Source organism: Lonchura striata, chromosome W (assembly GCF_050655825.1).
Source record: "Lonchura striata isolate lonStrDom1 chromosome W, ASM5065582v1, whole genome shotgun sequence".
Classification (NCBI taxonomy): domain Eukaryota; kingdom Metazoa; phylum Chordata; class Aves; order Passeriformes; family Estrildidae; genus Lonchura; species Lonchura striata.
This window is the reverse complement of record NC_140743.1, coordinates 8,082,301-8,094,867: the sequence shown is the minus strand read 5'-3', so window position 1 is coordinate 8,094,867 and position 12,567 is coordinate 8,082,301. Positions and strand designations below refer to the sequence as shown.

The following is a 12,567-nucleotide window of genomic DNA, read 5'->3' as shown; positions in this document are numbered from 1 at the left end:
CCAACCCTTTTATCCTAATTTCATACTTTTGATGAACAAACAAGTCAATGCAATTTTTCATAGTCCCCCATTTTATCTTTTATCATTTTGTTCATCAAATCGTTTTATTTCTTGGTGGGCTAGAATCAAAGTCTCTTCTACTTCAGGATCTCCAGGGAGAGTTTCATATTTGGCTTTGATTAGCATCAGGTGTGCTGCTTCCAATCTTCTCCTTACTATTTCAATTACCTTGTTGAATATACATGGGCCAAATGTTAATCCTAACACTAATAATATTAAAGGACCCGCAATTGTAGATAGCAAGGTAGTTAACCAAGGAGAGTGATTAAACCAGGTCTCATACCAGCTCTGCTGGGCCTCTCTGTCCCTTTTCCTTTTCTCAAGTCCTGCTTTTAGTTTTGTCATGGTGTCTCGTACCACCCCAGTGTGATCTGCATACACACAACATTCTTCCTGGAGAGCCGCACACAGTCCTCCCTGTTGTAAGAATAGCAGATCTAGTCCTCTTCTATTCTGCAGAACTACTTCCGATAAGGACCTTACTGATTTTTCCAATGCTGATATTGATTGTTCTATACGTTCCAAATCCTCGTCTACAGCAATCCTCAGGGAATTAAATTCCTTTGTTTGTTTTACAAGGGAGGCTACTCCTGTACCGACACTTGCTCCCCCTGCAAGCATTAAAACTGCCACTGTAAGTGCGGTGAAAGGCTCTCGTTTTTGTATGTGGTGTTCTGGGATGTTTTGTACATTATACATATATTCGTTGGGGTGATAGATAATTTTGGGAATCACAGCTACCTGTATACAATAGTCAGAGGTTTCGTTAAATATTTCTAAGGAAATACAGGGGGTGAATCCTCCTTTTGAGCAGATCCACTTGGTGTTTTTAGTGGGAACTAGCCATTTAGCTGGAGTATCTTCCCGTTTAGCTTTAGTAGAAGTCTCACATAAATATTCCAGGTGTGTGGGTACTCTGCCAATACATCGTCCCCTTCCTGTTATTGAAGCCAAAGTCATTCCTTTACCCCGGGAATCTTTCCAATTACATTGCGGGGGATTGCTACCATTAAAACATCTCGCCTTTTCAGATATCCCTACAGCTTCGTAAAATGGAGGCCTAATATCAAAGCAGAGCCAACAGTGTTCTGTTAATTCTGGCTGAGTAGCATTTAAGACTTTATATACTCCTTCAACTAACTTCCAGAGAGTGTTAAACTGGGAATCCCCACTTGGCGGTGTTGTAGGAGTTGTAGTTTGGTTATCCGTTATCAGGTTCCTAGCTGTTAAATCCCCAACTATTACAGGATTAGGGCCCACTGCCTGTGTGTCTGCTGGTACAGGCCTTTTCTTTATGGTAAATACTCTCCCTCTGTCTTTTCCAGGTTCCCAATATCGAAAGCCCCATGATCTTCCCACTATCCATCCTGGGTCTATGGGCTCAGTTATGTTTAAATGCACAAATTGGCAACTCCCTTTCCACCCGCCCAAGAAGGCGCCACTAGAATCCTTTTGTGTAGGTGTACACCCATAGGGTCCCCATGATACTTTAAGAAATTTATCTCCTGCTGCTTGCCAGTCTGAGGCTATTGTTTCACACCCCCAGTACCCACAGAAATATTCTCCAGGGTAATTGCAATACCCTTTCCCTGGGTTCAATGCTGGACACATGTAAAATCCTGCGGTATTAAAACAGGGCTCTACAGGGGCTAGTTCACATAACCGTGGGGTAAAACTAGGGGGTCCGGATGTTATCTGACTCCGAATTACCCTGCCATCTATTCCGGTTAGCGTCCACTTAAAGGGCTGGTGCAGAGCCGGGGAACCCTCCCCTTTATGTATGATATAAAGCATTAAAATACTTATAATCTGCCAATAAGGGTGGGGTCCTGACCTTGTTTTTACTGCATAATATCCTGTTTTCCCTTTTTGGGTTTGTTGCCTTTCTGGTGTTTCAGAGGCAATCAGACCGATTGTCTGGGGAAGCTTAGTACTCGGTTGGCAATAGTTGGAGCATTTCAGTATTATTATATCTGGGGGGGGGGACCTGGCTTTTTCCCCTCTGCCTTGCTCGCCGACTCCGGTGCTTCGAGCCATGAGGTAAATTATCTTCTCGGCAGCGGCGGTACTTGCCTAGGCATCCTTTCCCCTGCTCCCGCCTAACCTTGTACTGTTCCCTATTTTTATCTTTGACCGGGGGTGGGTCACACGGGACCCCCTTTAGTTCCCTCTGACAACACCTTTTTAAAATTTGGGCAACAAATGGAGTGGGTTTGTTAGTATGGAAACAAAAGTTTCCTGATGCACTCCTTTGGTGTATATTTTTTTACCAGTCCTCAGACTCCAAACAAATCTACTGATTTTTCAATTTTTTTGATTTTAACACAATTTCTGTTCAGACCTCAGTTGGCGGCTTCCCCCCTTGGCAATGGACCTGCCACCGTTCTTGGCAAATTTTACATGTAAAGCACTTAAAAGGACAACAATCACAATCTGCCTTATTATAAATTATCAAATAATCATTAAAATAATTACTAACACATACAAAAGGATAATAATTATAATCTACCTTATTATAAACTACTAAATATTTACTAATAAGTAGGTAATTATATCCCTTTTTGTTCTACTTTGCGATCAACTTAAACGAGGCACACAGAGTTCATAGATTTTTCTTAATGGCAACCTTCAAATTCCTAGGCTGGCTGTCTACTTTCCACTGGTCATCCGTGGTGGCCGGACTTTTAACTCGACTGGCATGCGTCCACTCTTTCTCAGCCATCCGTATTGCAGTTCTTGTGGTCTTCTTTCTTCTCAGATTTTACTAAAAGTATGAACTACTTCATAGGCATATTTAGAATTTTAAAAATAGTCCCACTTTTTCCTTTCAATAAATTTAGAGCTTTAAGCACAGCATATAATTTGCATGCTTGGGCTGACCAGCTGGGGCTAAGGGGACTAGATTCTACTGTCATAAATGTTTTCGCATCTGTTATAGCATACCAGGATTTTTTTTTTTTCAGAACTTGAGAGAACTTATCTACATATAATTGAGCCTTTTCTTTTAGTTTTTCTTCCTCAAGATGTGGCCTCATTTTTGTTTGTTCTTTTATCTGTTGGAGGTAATCATGTGTTAGTTCTGTAATTGGTTCTTTATATATAAAAAAAACTGGGCTGGGTTTTTCAGGCCCATTGTTTTTTAACTTGGGAGAGGAGACTAGGATGCCTTCATACTTTAGGAATCTGGCATCCGTTATCTATTTGTCGGCCTTCTGTTGCAAAACTCCATGAATGTTATAGGGAGATAAGATTTTTAGCTCACTTCTAAAGGTTATCTTCCCAGCTTCCTCTACCAGGAGAGCAGCGGCCACAATCGCCTGTAAGCTTGGTTTTCTTTGTGTGTTTTTTTGGTTTTTTTGTTTGTTTTTTTTCCAGCCCAATCCTGAGCTAATACACTATATGCTATATGCTACTCCCTCATTTACATTAATAAATAAGTAAAATGATCTCTTCAAATCTGGAATGCTAAGGATTGGAGCATTGACTAGTTCAGTTTTTAATGCCTCTAACTGATCTTCATCATTGTCCCTCCATTTCAATAACCCATCATTAGTTAATTTTTCATATAAAAATTTAACTTTTCTACTAAAATTTTAGATCCATTGTAAAATGGGGGTATTAAAAGAGGATATACATGGTTCTAAAAGCTTTTTTTTTTTTTTTTTTTAAAGCCTTTCTATTTCTGGTTTCAGTCCTTGCCTCCCCTCCTTAGATATAGGATATTTCCTAATTCTGACAGGTATCTCCGGGTTCCTAATAGTTACTTATAGGGTTCAATACTTAATTTTCCTACACTATCAGGGGTGTACCAAACCTCTGGATTAATCTTTTTCTCATCCTCAGCCCGGAGAGGACACAATTTTACTGTCAGTTCTCCCTTATTAATCTCTATCCCTATTTCTAATTCAATCATTAAATCCCTTCCCAGTAAATTATAATCTGCTTCTGGTACTAATAAAAATGACCCAATTCCTAATTTGGAGTTACTTTCTAAGAGTACATCCTTGATTATAGGTACTCCAAAGGGGTTCCCCGTAGGCTCTAATCACCTGTATTATTTCAGATTAAATCTTACCCCTTGGGGAAGGGTCTGGACGGTCGATCTTTCTGCCCCTGAGTCCACAAGGAACTCATATTCTTGCTGCAGGGGACTTATTTTTAATTTTACCAGGGGCTCTGTTCTTTCTTTTGTCCCCAGCAGATAAAGCCCCTGACACCCCTAATCTTCCTTAAACTGATCATCATCAGCCATCCTTTGTCGGCATTCCCGCTTCATATGTCCCTTTTTCCTACAGTAAAAGCAAACAATCCTATCTCCTCCACCTTGTCTCCCTTCATGCACCTGTCGACCAGCTCCCCTCAAACCTCCTGGGTGACCACCATCCCTTCTTTGGGGAGATTGCCTCTGTCCTTCTCTTACAGCTGCTAACATAATCTTAGACTGCTTCTTGTAGTTCTCATCCTCCCTCCTAACATAAACCTTCTGAGCCTCCCGCAGTAACTCATCCAGCCCCCTTGCTTGCCACCCTTCTAACTTTTCCAACTTTTTTTCGAATATCCACCCACGAGTTTACCACAAAATGAACTTTTAACAGTGTCTCTGCTTCAGGAGTGTTAGGGTCCACTCCTGAATATAACTGAAAGGCTTTTCTCAGCCTTTCCAACCACTCAGTTGGATCTTCATCCTTCTTTTGTTGTTCCTTGAATGCCTTTTGTACTTTCTGTCCACGAGGGACAGCCTTACTTATTCCCTGTATTATTATATTTTGCAAATCGCCCATATGGGTACAGTGTAACGGGTCTTAATTATTCCACTGGGGATTCTATAGGGGCCATTTAATATCTGCTAATGGTCCCTGTTGATGTTCATCATCCCAGATTCTCATGCCCGTTTCTTTAATCATTCTCCTTTCTTCTGCAGAAAACAAAATCCCTAACATGGATTGTATCTCCTCTTATTTATTCCCCCCCCCCAAACTTCTATGCAGTAATGAGCCATTTTAACTTTATCTTTTCCCTTCCTAGAAGGAAAGGAATTCCAATATTTAATCATTAAGCCTAATAGACTATCCTCTGAAATATGGGGAAGTTTTACAGGGATTCCCCCACCCATGGGTTCAGCAGGCTTGCTTTTCCTCTGACCCATCTTCTGGAGTGCCTCCTAACACACACACACTTGCTTCCCTCAATTCGTGGCCCAGTCCATCGCCGGATATGGGAACCGCACTACTATGAGGTCCGCACTTGCTTGGGCAGTCTGAGCTGATGGCTCCCCTCTCATACACCACACTTGTCACACTCCAGGATCCCCGACCCCCGACCAGGTGGTCCCGTTCTCCCAGAACAGGCCTCCTCTGGACACCCGGTCCTTCGGAAAATACTTACACCATCCGGTGTCTTCACCTGGGGCTTCGTGCACAAAGATTAAGGGGGTCGCCGGCAGTTCTTTGCTTGCTATCGTATTTTAGGTTCATCGGTTGGAGTCCGGGGAGGAGTGTCCCCGTAAGGCCACTGTTAAAGCAAAGGCAGTGGGGCGCCTCCTCAGGAGACCTCCTCTCCGGGTGTTCCGATCCGAGTCACAGCACCAAATTTGTTATAAATTGAGGCGAATAATTTGATTCAGCCTTTTAAGATCAATTAATAATTTTATTAATTACAGCAAGCGATAGAAGCAAACAGAGCTGAGTGCAGCTTGGGAGTCTGGCTCTGCCAAAAGTTGACAACCTTTCCTTCTCTTCAGTCCCTTTTTATCCAGCACAAGTGGGGGTGATGGGTTTCCTTCCACTGTGGTTATCAGTTCCAGCAGCAGTTGGTTTCACAAGTGGGGGTGATGGGTGTCCTTTAGCTGCGGTTATCAGTTCCAGCCAGTCCTGCAAGATCTTTCACAATCTTTGTTTGCGGTTACCAGCCTTGCCCAAGCCTGCAAATTCCATGCCCCGACCCCCCCACCGCCAACCCTTTTATCCTAATTTCATACTTTTGATGAACAAACAAGTCAATGCAGTTTTTCATAGATTTGTTAAGCTCTAAAATTTATTTATAAATTCAAAAGAACCGTTCAATCCAGAAAAAAGAATATGCCATAAGCTAGATGGGAGATTTTGGGGGAATAAAAAATCTTTAAAGTATCAGAAACCACCGAGACAACGCAAGAGAGGAAAAACGGGGGGGGGGGGGGGGGGGGGGGGGGGGGAGCGGGGCGGGCAGGGTGGGGAGAGATAAAAGGGCTGGGAACAGGAGGAAGGGAGGAAAGAAAAAGTAGGGTCCTTTTGTAAGTGTTGTCTCCTCCTTTCTCACTCGCCCCCCCGCCACTGCCCGCGGCTGCCCCGCCGGTCACGGTTCCCGTCCCGGCTCCGGCCCCGCCGGTGAATTTTTCTGCCCTGGTCCCGGCTTCCTGGCCCACGGCCGCTCCGCCGGCCGTGCCGGGTCTGTCCTTCCGCGTGGTCTGGGGTTGCCCCGCCTGCTTTGTCTCTGCCGGGATCTGCCGTGTTGGCCGCCATCAGCCTAAGAAGGTAACAGATCTGAAATTCTTCCAAGAGATGAGCACAAAGGAAGAATAGGGATGTTCGAGGCTCTATATTTAGGGGACAAATACCATCTGGAGCTTGTGATAACTTTAAAAGGCGGTCCCCAAGAAGAAGAATTGGAATTTGTAGTAGACACAGGGACAAAAAGAGCCTATCTGTTAAATATTCCAAAGAGGTTGTAATGTGAACAAAGATACTGTAAAATAACAGGATCAAAAGGAGACAATTTCACAGTTCTGTCATTAAAAATGCGGTAATTGAGGAAGAAACTAAATTTTGGATGGAGGATGTCTTATTGGTCCCAGGGGCAGGTAGCAACTTATTGGGACAAAAATTTACAAGTGAAATTAGAAATAGGGGTTATCCCAGAAGATGGGAAGATGACAGCTAGAGTTTTAAAATTAGGCCAAGAGGATAAGAAACAATTAACAAGGAAGTTTGGGCTGGAGAAGGAAATAGGGAAGGATGCTTCATTCTGAGCAGATGTCTTCATTGAGCTGTTGATTCAGCTAATTCCTTTCCCTTTGCTGTATACAAATAGTTTAAATTATTTCTTCCAATTTGCATTGTGATTTTTCATCTTGAAATATATAACTTACTGTACTCTAGGATTGAAAAGCTAGTTTACAGCTGTGACATAGCAAACCCTGCTATTAATTTATTTTGAGTCAATGCGAGGCTGTTCAATCAAGTGGTTCTCAGTGTGTAAAGTTAAACTAAAGGTAAGACCAGCTGCTTGGTAGGTCAATGAGAAACATTTTTCCTTCCAGCCAGTCCTTTCACATGTACCCAAATGTGTTTTGCTTTCTTAGTTTTTTTGGTTTGTTTGTTAGTTTTCCTGGAAGTGCTAACTACTTGCAGTGTACCTGGAACAGCAACTAAAGTTGTGCATGCAAAACACTACTGAAAAATAGGGCTCATTTTTTCCCAGAATTGGAGGTGGCTACATATATAGAAGTGAACCTACAAAGCTAGATGAAGAAAAAGTTTCAGTATCTTCTAATGTAAGCTGTTAATTTGTTACTTTCAGCGTTACTATGGGTGTGTGACGCATGAAAAAGATGGTGGGGGAATCTCTGCTTACTATAGTTTTATTTCTTGAATGAGTTAGAGAGCTATGAAGACATTAAAGCTTGAATTCAAGAATACCTCTTCCCATCCAGTTATTGTTTGTACCACAGGAACCTCTTTAGGCAGTGTTTCCTAGCAGTCAAAGAGAAAGTATTGCAGAGACAAATTCCTTACTTGCTGCCCCCCCCACTATATCCATATTTTGTCTATTCCTTCTTCAAATTATAGATTTGTAAAACTCATGCTCTGTGTCCTCAGATGCCCTTCCCAAATCAAACCTTGGCTTCATTGCAAATTGTATTGCACCAACTAGCATTGCCTTAATTTTTTTTTGGTGCAGGCAGGATCACATTGGAAGTAATTTGTTGTTTACCTTGTTCCTGCAACCCTTTCAAGCTTGTGAATGGAAAATTGTGATAGCAAAGCAAGTTTGTAGTCCTAGCACTGTTTCAGCTGTGAGTGGCTGGTAGCCTTAGTGGAGGGTTCCGTGAATTACAGGCCTGCAGAAAATGCATAACAAAAGTAATTTAATTTGTAAGGAAGTTGAAAAAGGCGGGGGGGGGGGTGGGGGGGGTGTGATTGGCAGACTCACCTCTCCAGGATGTTGGACTAATGTTAGAAAGTGGACTGATGTTGGAATGTGGATGTTGAAATGTGAAGAGAGAAAAAGAGAGAGAAAGAAAGAGAAAGGGAAAGAGAGAGAGCAAAGGCGAGAGTGGAATACACCCCTAAGGTCCCCATATCCATGGCTGTCTGTAAGTTCTCCCCCATTCTTGCTAGGTAGAGTGACAACGGGGGGTGTTGGAACTCAAAATGTCCCTCAGACATTTTTAGATGTTCCAGGCCTTGGTCAGAAGCATTTTAGACCCTGACAGGCAGCTAGAAACAGCTGTGATTTTGAGTTTGAGCCATGGAATGAGTTACCAATTTTGGAGGTGGAACAAGCAGTCACAAAAGGTTAGATAGTATAGTAAAAGTACTTACAAAAGAGAGGGGAAATTTTTTTAGTATTGTACAGGGGGTTTTTGCTTTGTACATGGGGATCAGAAGTTCTAAGATGGAGGAAAGTGGGCTGATCCTGTTCTTCCTCCTTCTTCTTCCTTGCCTCCATGTTCTTGGTGATGTTGGCACTCACAGATTGGTTTAGAGTAGGAAAGCACTTTGTAATATAGGTAGTAGGTATTGGGGGGAAACTATAAACATGTAATACATAATATATCATATAAAAGATAGCAGCAGCCCTAGGCAGGGGGAGAAAAGAAGAAGACAGCAGACAGAGAGGATGTCAGGGTGTGTGTGTGCCTCTGCCCGGGCCGCTGACCAAGCAGCCACAGCCCGAGAAGACAATCTTTTAGATAACTAACAATAAACTGCCTTGAGACCGAACAGCAAGAGCCTACGCAGTTTTTCTTTGGAAGCACGGGTTGGAGGAGAAATTTCACCACCACATGGGACCCCAGAGTAAGCCTGGGGTTCCCACAGGGGGGGAGGCAAAGGACAGAGTTAAACACAAGGCTGTGTAAAGAGGGAGAGCGGGACCACTGCTAGAGATAAGATCAAGGCAAAGATAACTGACTCTCCAAAACCTCACAAAGTAGTTTATTTTTTAGCAAGATTTCCTTTTTCTTTCTGTTTTTTTTGTTGTTAATAAGAAGAGGCTTTTTGTTCTGAAGAGTAGGTCTGAAAATATTACCCAAAAAGTAAGAAGCAAAAAGATGTGATACATCTCGTGTTAAAATTGGCCTAGTCTTTTTTATTTAATTAATTATAGCTCACAGAAAGAAGAATTAGCCTCTGCTGCTATTAACACAGCTGGATACAAGAAGAAGAAGCAGCTGTAGAAAAAGAGTTTGGTTAAACCCAGAAAGTTTTGAAAAAAAAACAATAGTAAAAGTTAATGCAGTATTGTCTTTTTTTAAACACTGTGTTATTAAGAAATCCTTTCCAGGTACTACTAAAGCGGCAATACGAATCACGGAAAGAGGGTGAATTCATGACAGCAAAATCTAAGAATTTGTGAAGAAACGTGAGGAATGGACTATCATATCTAAACCAGGTGATAGCAAATTGACCTTCAACTGGGACTGGGTGGTAACGGTTTGGGAAGACCCAAGTAATCCATGGAAGGTACAAAGAATAACACATAACAGAAATAAGACAAAGCTTACATCACTGGTTTTAAGCACTGCCTGAATAAGCCCTGAGATGCCTCTGACACCTCCTTGGGAGAGGAATACTACCACTCCTAACAGGAGGATCAGGACTATTTTAATCAAAGAGTTCTTATATTCTAGCCTTAGCCTGTGACTTGTACATGGAAGAAGGGAAATTACCATTAATACTATAATGTATACCTTATTTGATTCATCCCAATACTGGACATGCTAGCTGGGTTATAAGTGAATGTTTAAACTATGAGAATAATTGGCATTGTCATTTACAGAAAGAACTCAAAACAACTGAAGTAAGAGATTAGTTTTATGGATGGGAATTATCAGTGTCCGTTGACTGAGAGATACCTGAGGAACAGTGGGAAACCACAGTTTAAAAAAGGTATCAAAGATGATTTACCTAGAAATTAGCTAAGAAAAAGTGACAAGGAAAATAGAGGGCAAGACCAGATTGGCCTCTGTATTTGCCACAAAGAAGATCAAATACACCTGCTGTGGGATTGCAACCCCATAGGCATGGAGGGTGGGGGTATAAGCCATACCAGACCTCTGTCATTCCTTTTTCTGTCACTCATTTTTTGTCTTTTCCCTATTGGGATATTGACAAAGCCATGCCAAGAGTGTTACCAAACACTGTATAAGAAAATAAAACAAAGTTCCTTTTTGTTACACACACCCATGTCAACAGCCACTGTTAGAACCCATTCAAATTAAGTACTCTCCTGGCTTGTAAGATAAGCATGTATTCTATTTGCCATCTGTTGGAGGTTGGGCAGTTTTCTTATCTCTTCCAAGAACAATGTCTCCCTCCGGGGAGATATCTTCTGTTAATAGACCATTAAATGACTCACTGCATGACTGGTAAAGTTACATCATCCCATTGTGAGATGCTCCACCCAGAGGGAGGAGCCAAGAATCCTTACCTGCATAAAATCAGCAATTTTTGGGACACCAGGGCAGCCCTTTGCTGGATTCCCAGAGGAGCAGCCTTCTTTCTGCTGGATTCCCAGAGAAAGACCAGGCCAAATTACTCCATCACCAGACCTTCAGAGAATACTACACCCTTCTACAGATCACCGCTTCAGCAGCATTTCATCTGCCACTCGAGGAGGAGCAGCCACCATTTAACTGGACTATTACCTGACTCCTCAGGGTGTCTGGTTTCTGACTCTATCAGTAGTTTTGTTTGTACTAATTACATTTTTTTTTAATTTTATTTAGTGTTTTTCACAGTGAAGAACTGTTATTCCCATTCCCATATCTTTGCCTGAGAGCCTTTTAATTTTGAAATTGTGGTAATTCGGAGGGGGTTTACTTTTCCATTTCATAGGAGGCTCTTGCCTCTTGCCTTCCTTCACAGACTCCTGTCTTTTCAAACCAAGGCAAGTACCTACAGGCAAAAGGGGGAAAAATTATTAGGCTACAAAGAACTTAAGAAAAAGTAGTAGTAGAAAAGGCAATTAGTAAACAAAAAAGGTAAAACCAGCACAAAAATCTAGTTCTGTATTAACCCCAAATTATATACTAAATTGTATTTTAAGACTCCAAGCAGTTATAGAGAAGATAACAAACAAATCTGCTCAAGCATTTGAATTAATATCGAGTCAGCAAAGCCAAACAAAAACTGCGGTGTATTATAATAAGTTAGCTTTAGACTATTTATTGACTAGAGAATGGGGTGTTCAGATTGTTAAAAACACATGGCAATGGGGAGGTCATTTGGAAAAAAAAACAAAAGAGTATCAGGAAAAATTATGACCCAGGTATTAGACCAAAAATATGACAACAATGTTAAAAACTAACAGGTGGGGTAATGTCATAATAGTAGATCAGAATTTAGATCAAAACCCCTATAGTAAAATAATTTACTATATCTTGAAAAGGGGGAACTGAAACAGATTTTTAGAATTCACTTAAGTTAACAAAATTAATTAAGCTTGTAAAATTATGTGTTGAATTTTAACCTTTTAAGTAAGAAATCTCTACCATGGATCAAAGGCCAAAAGAAATGTACATTTCTGAATCTTCTTACATAAATAAATGGTACCCAGGGATGCAGGCAATCCAGATAAAAACACTTGTGTCTCTCCCCGCTGTCAGAAATACACAAATAAGCACCAAGAGACGGAAAGCACATGTGCAGAGAGGAAGAGTTCAAAAGTTCAGCCATGAGGAAGGCTACGATATTCAGCCCAAGACCACCGAGAGACCCCCACATGACCACCACAGCAAAACCACGCATCCTCAGAAAGGCAGGGACTTAATTAGCATGGGAGGCAAGGGCAGGCGGGGCCAGGGGTTGAATATACATAGAAAAGTTGTGCAATGTACTGAATATAAAACATCTTTGTAAATAAAGGTGTGGCTCGGATCAGAGCTCCGTGCACAAGTCTTGGAGAGCTATCTCACTTTTGCCGGGCGTTGACAATACATACCCACTTCATAACTACCCCAGGTTGTGGAGTCTATTTATTCCACGTATCACTTCAGTGTTGCCAATATCAAGCACAGGACGTGCCTTGGCTTGTCTGGCCTCTGCTGCTGAACCAAATAGTGGCCACTGTGGTGTTTCACACCAGAGACACTTTTGGCTAGCTGGATGTTGCAGCTGGGCATGTGGAGATGAGTCCAGACGTGCCGGAGCTCCAGTGGGGCGGGATGGAGCATCCTTTCGTAATGGGTCCACTTCCTCAGGATTCCCTCTGCCGGAGAATCATTATGGCTATGGTGAAGGAAAG

The 12,567-nt window shown here is 41.9% G+C and overlaps 1 long non-coding RNA gene across 1 annotated transcript; it reads left to right on the top strand.

The window, feature by feature from the left end:
* The first annotated feature begins 6,304 nt into the window (after positions 1 to 6,304).
* LOC146763033 (uncharacterized) lies at positions 6,305 to 12,218 on the top strand. Its single transcript, XR_014952594.1, has 2 exons — positions 6,305 to 6,572; positions 9,607 to 12,218. It is a non-coding gene; the product is annotated as an uncharacterized LOC146763033 (long non-coding RNA).
* Positions 12,219 to 12,567: the final 349 nt, after the last annotated feature.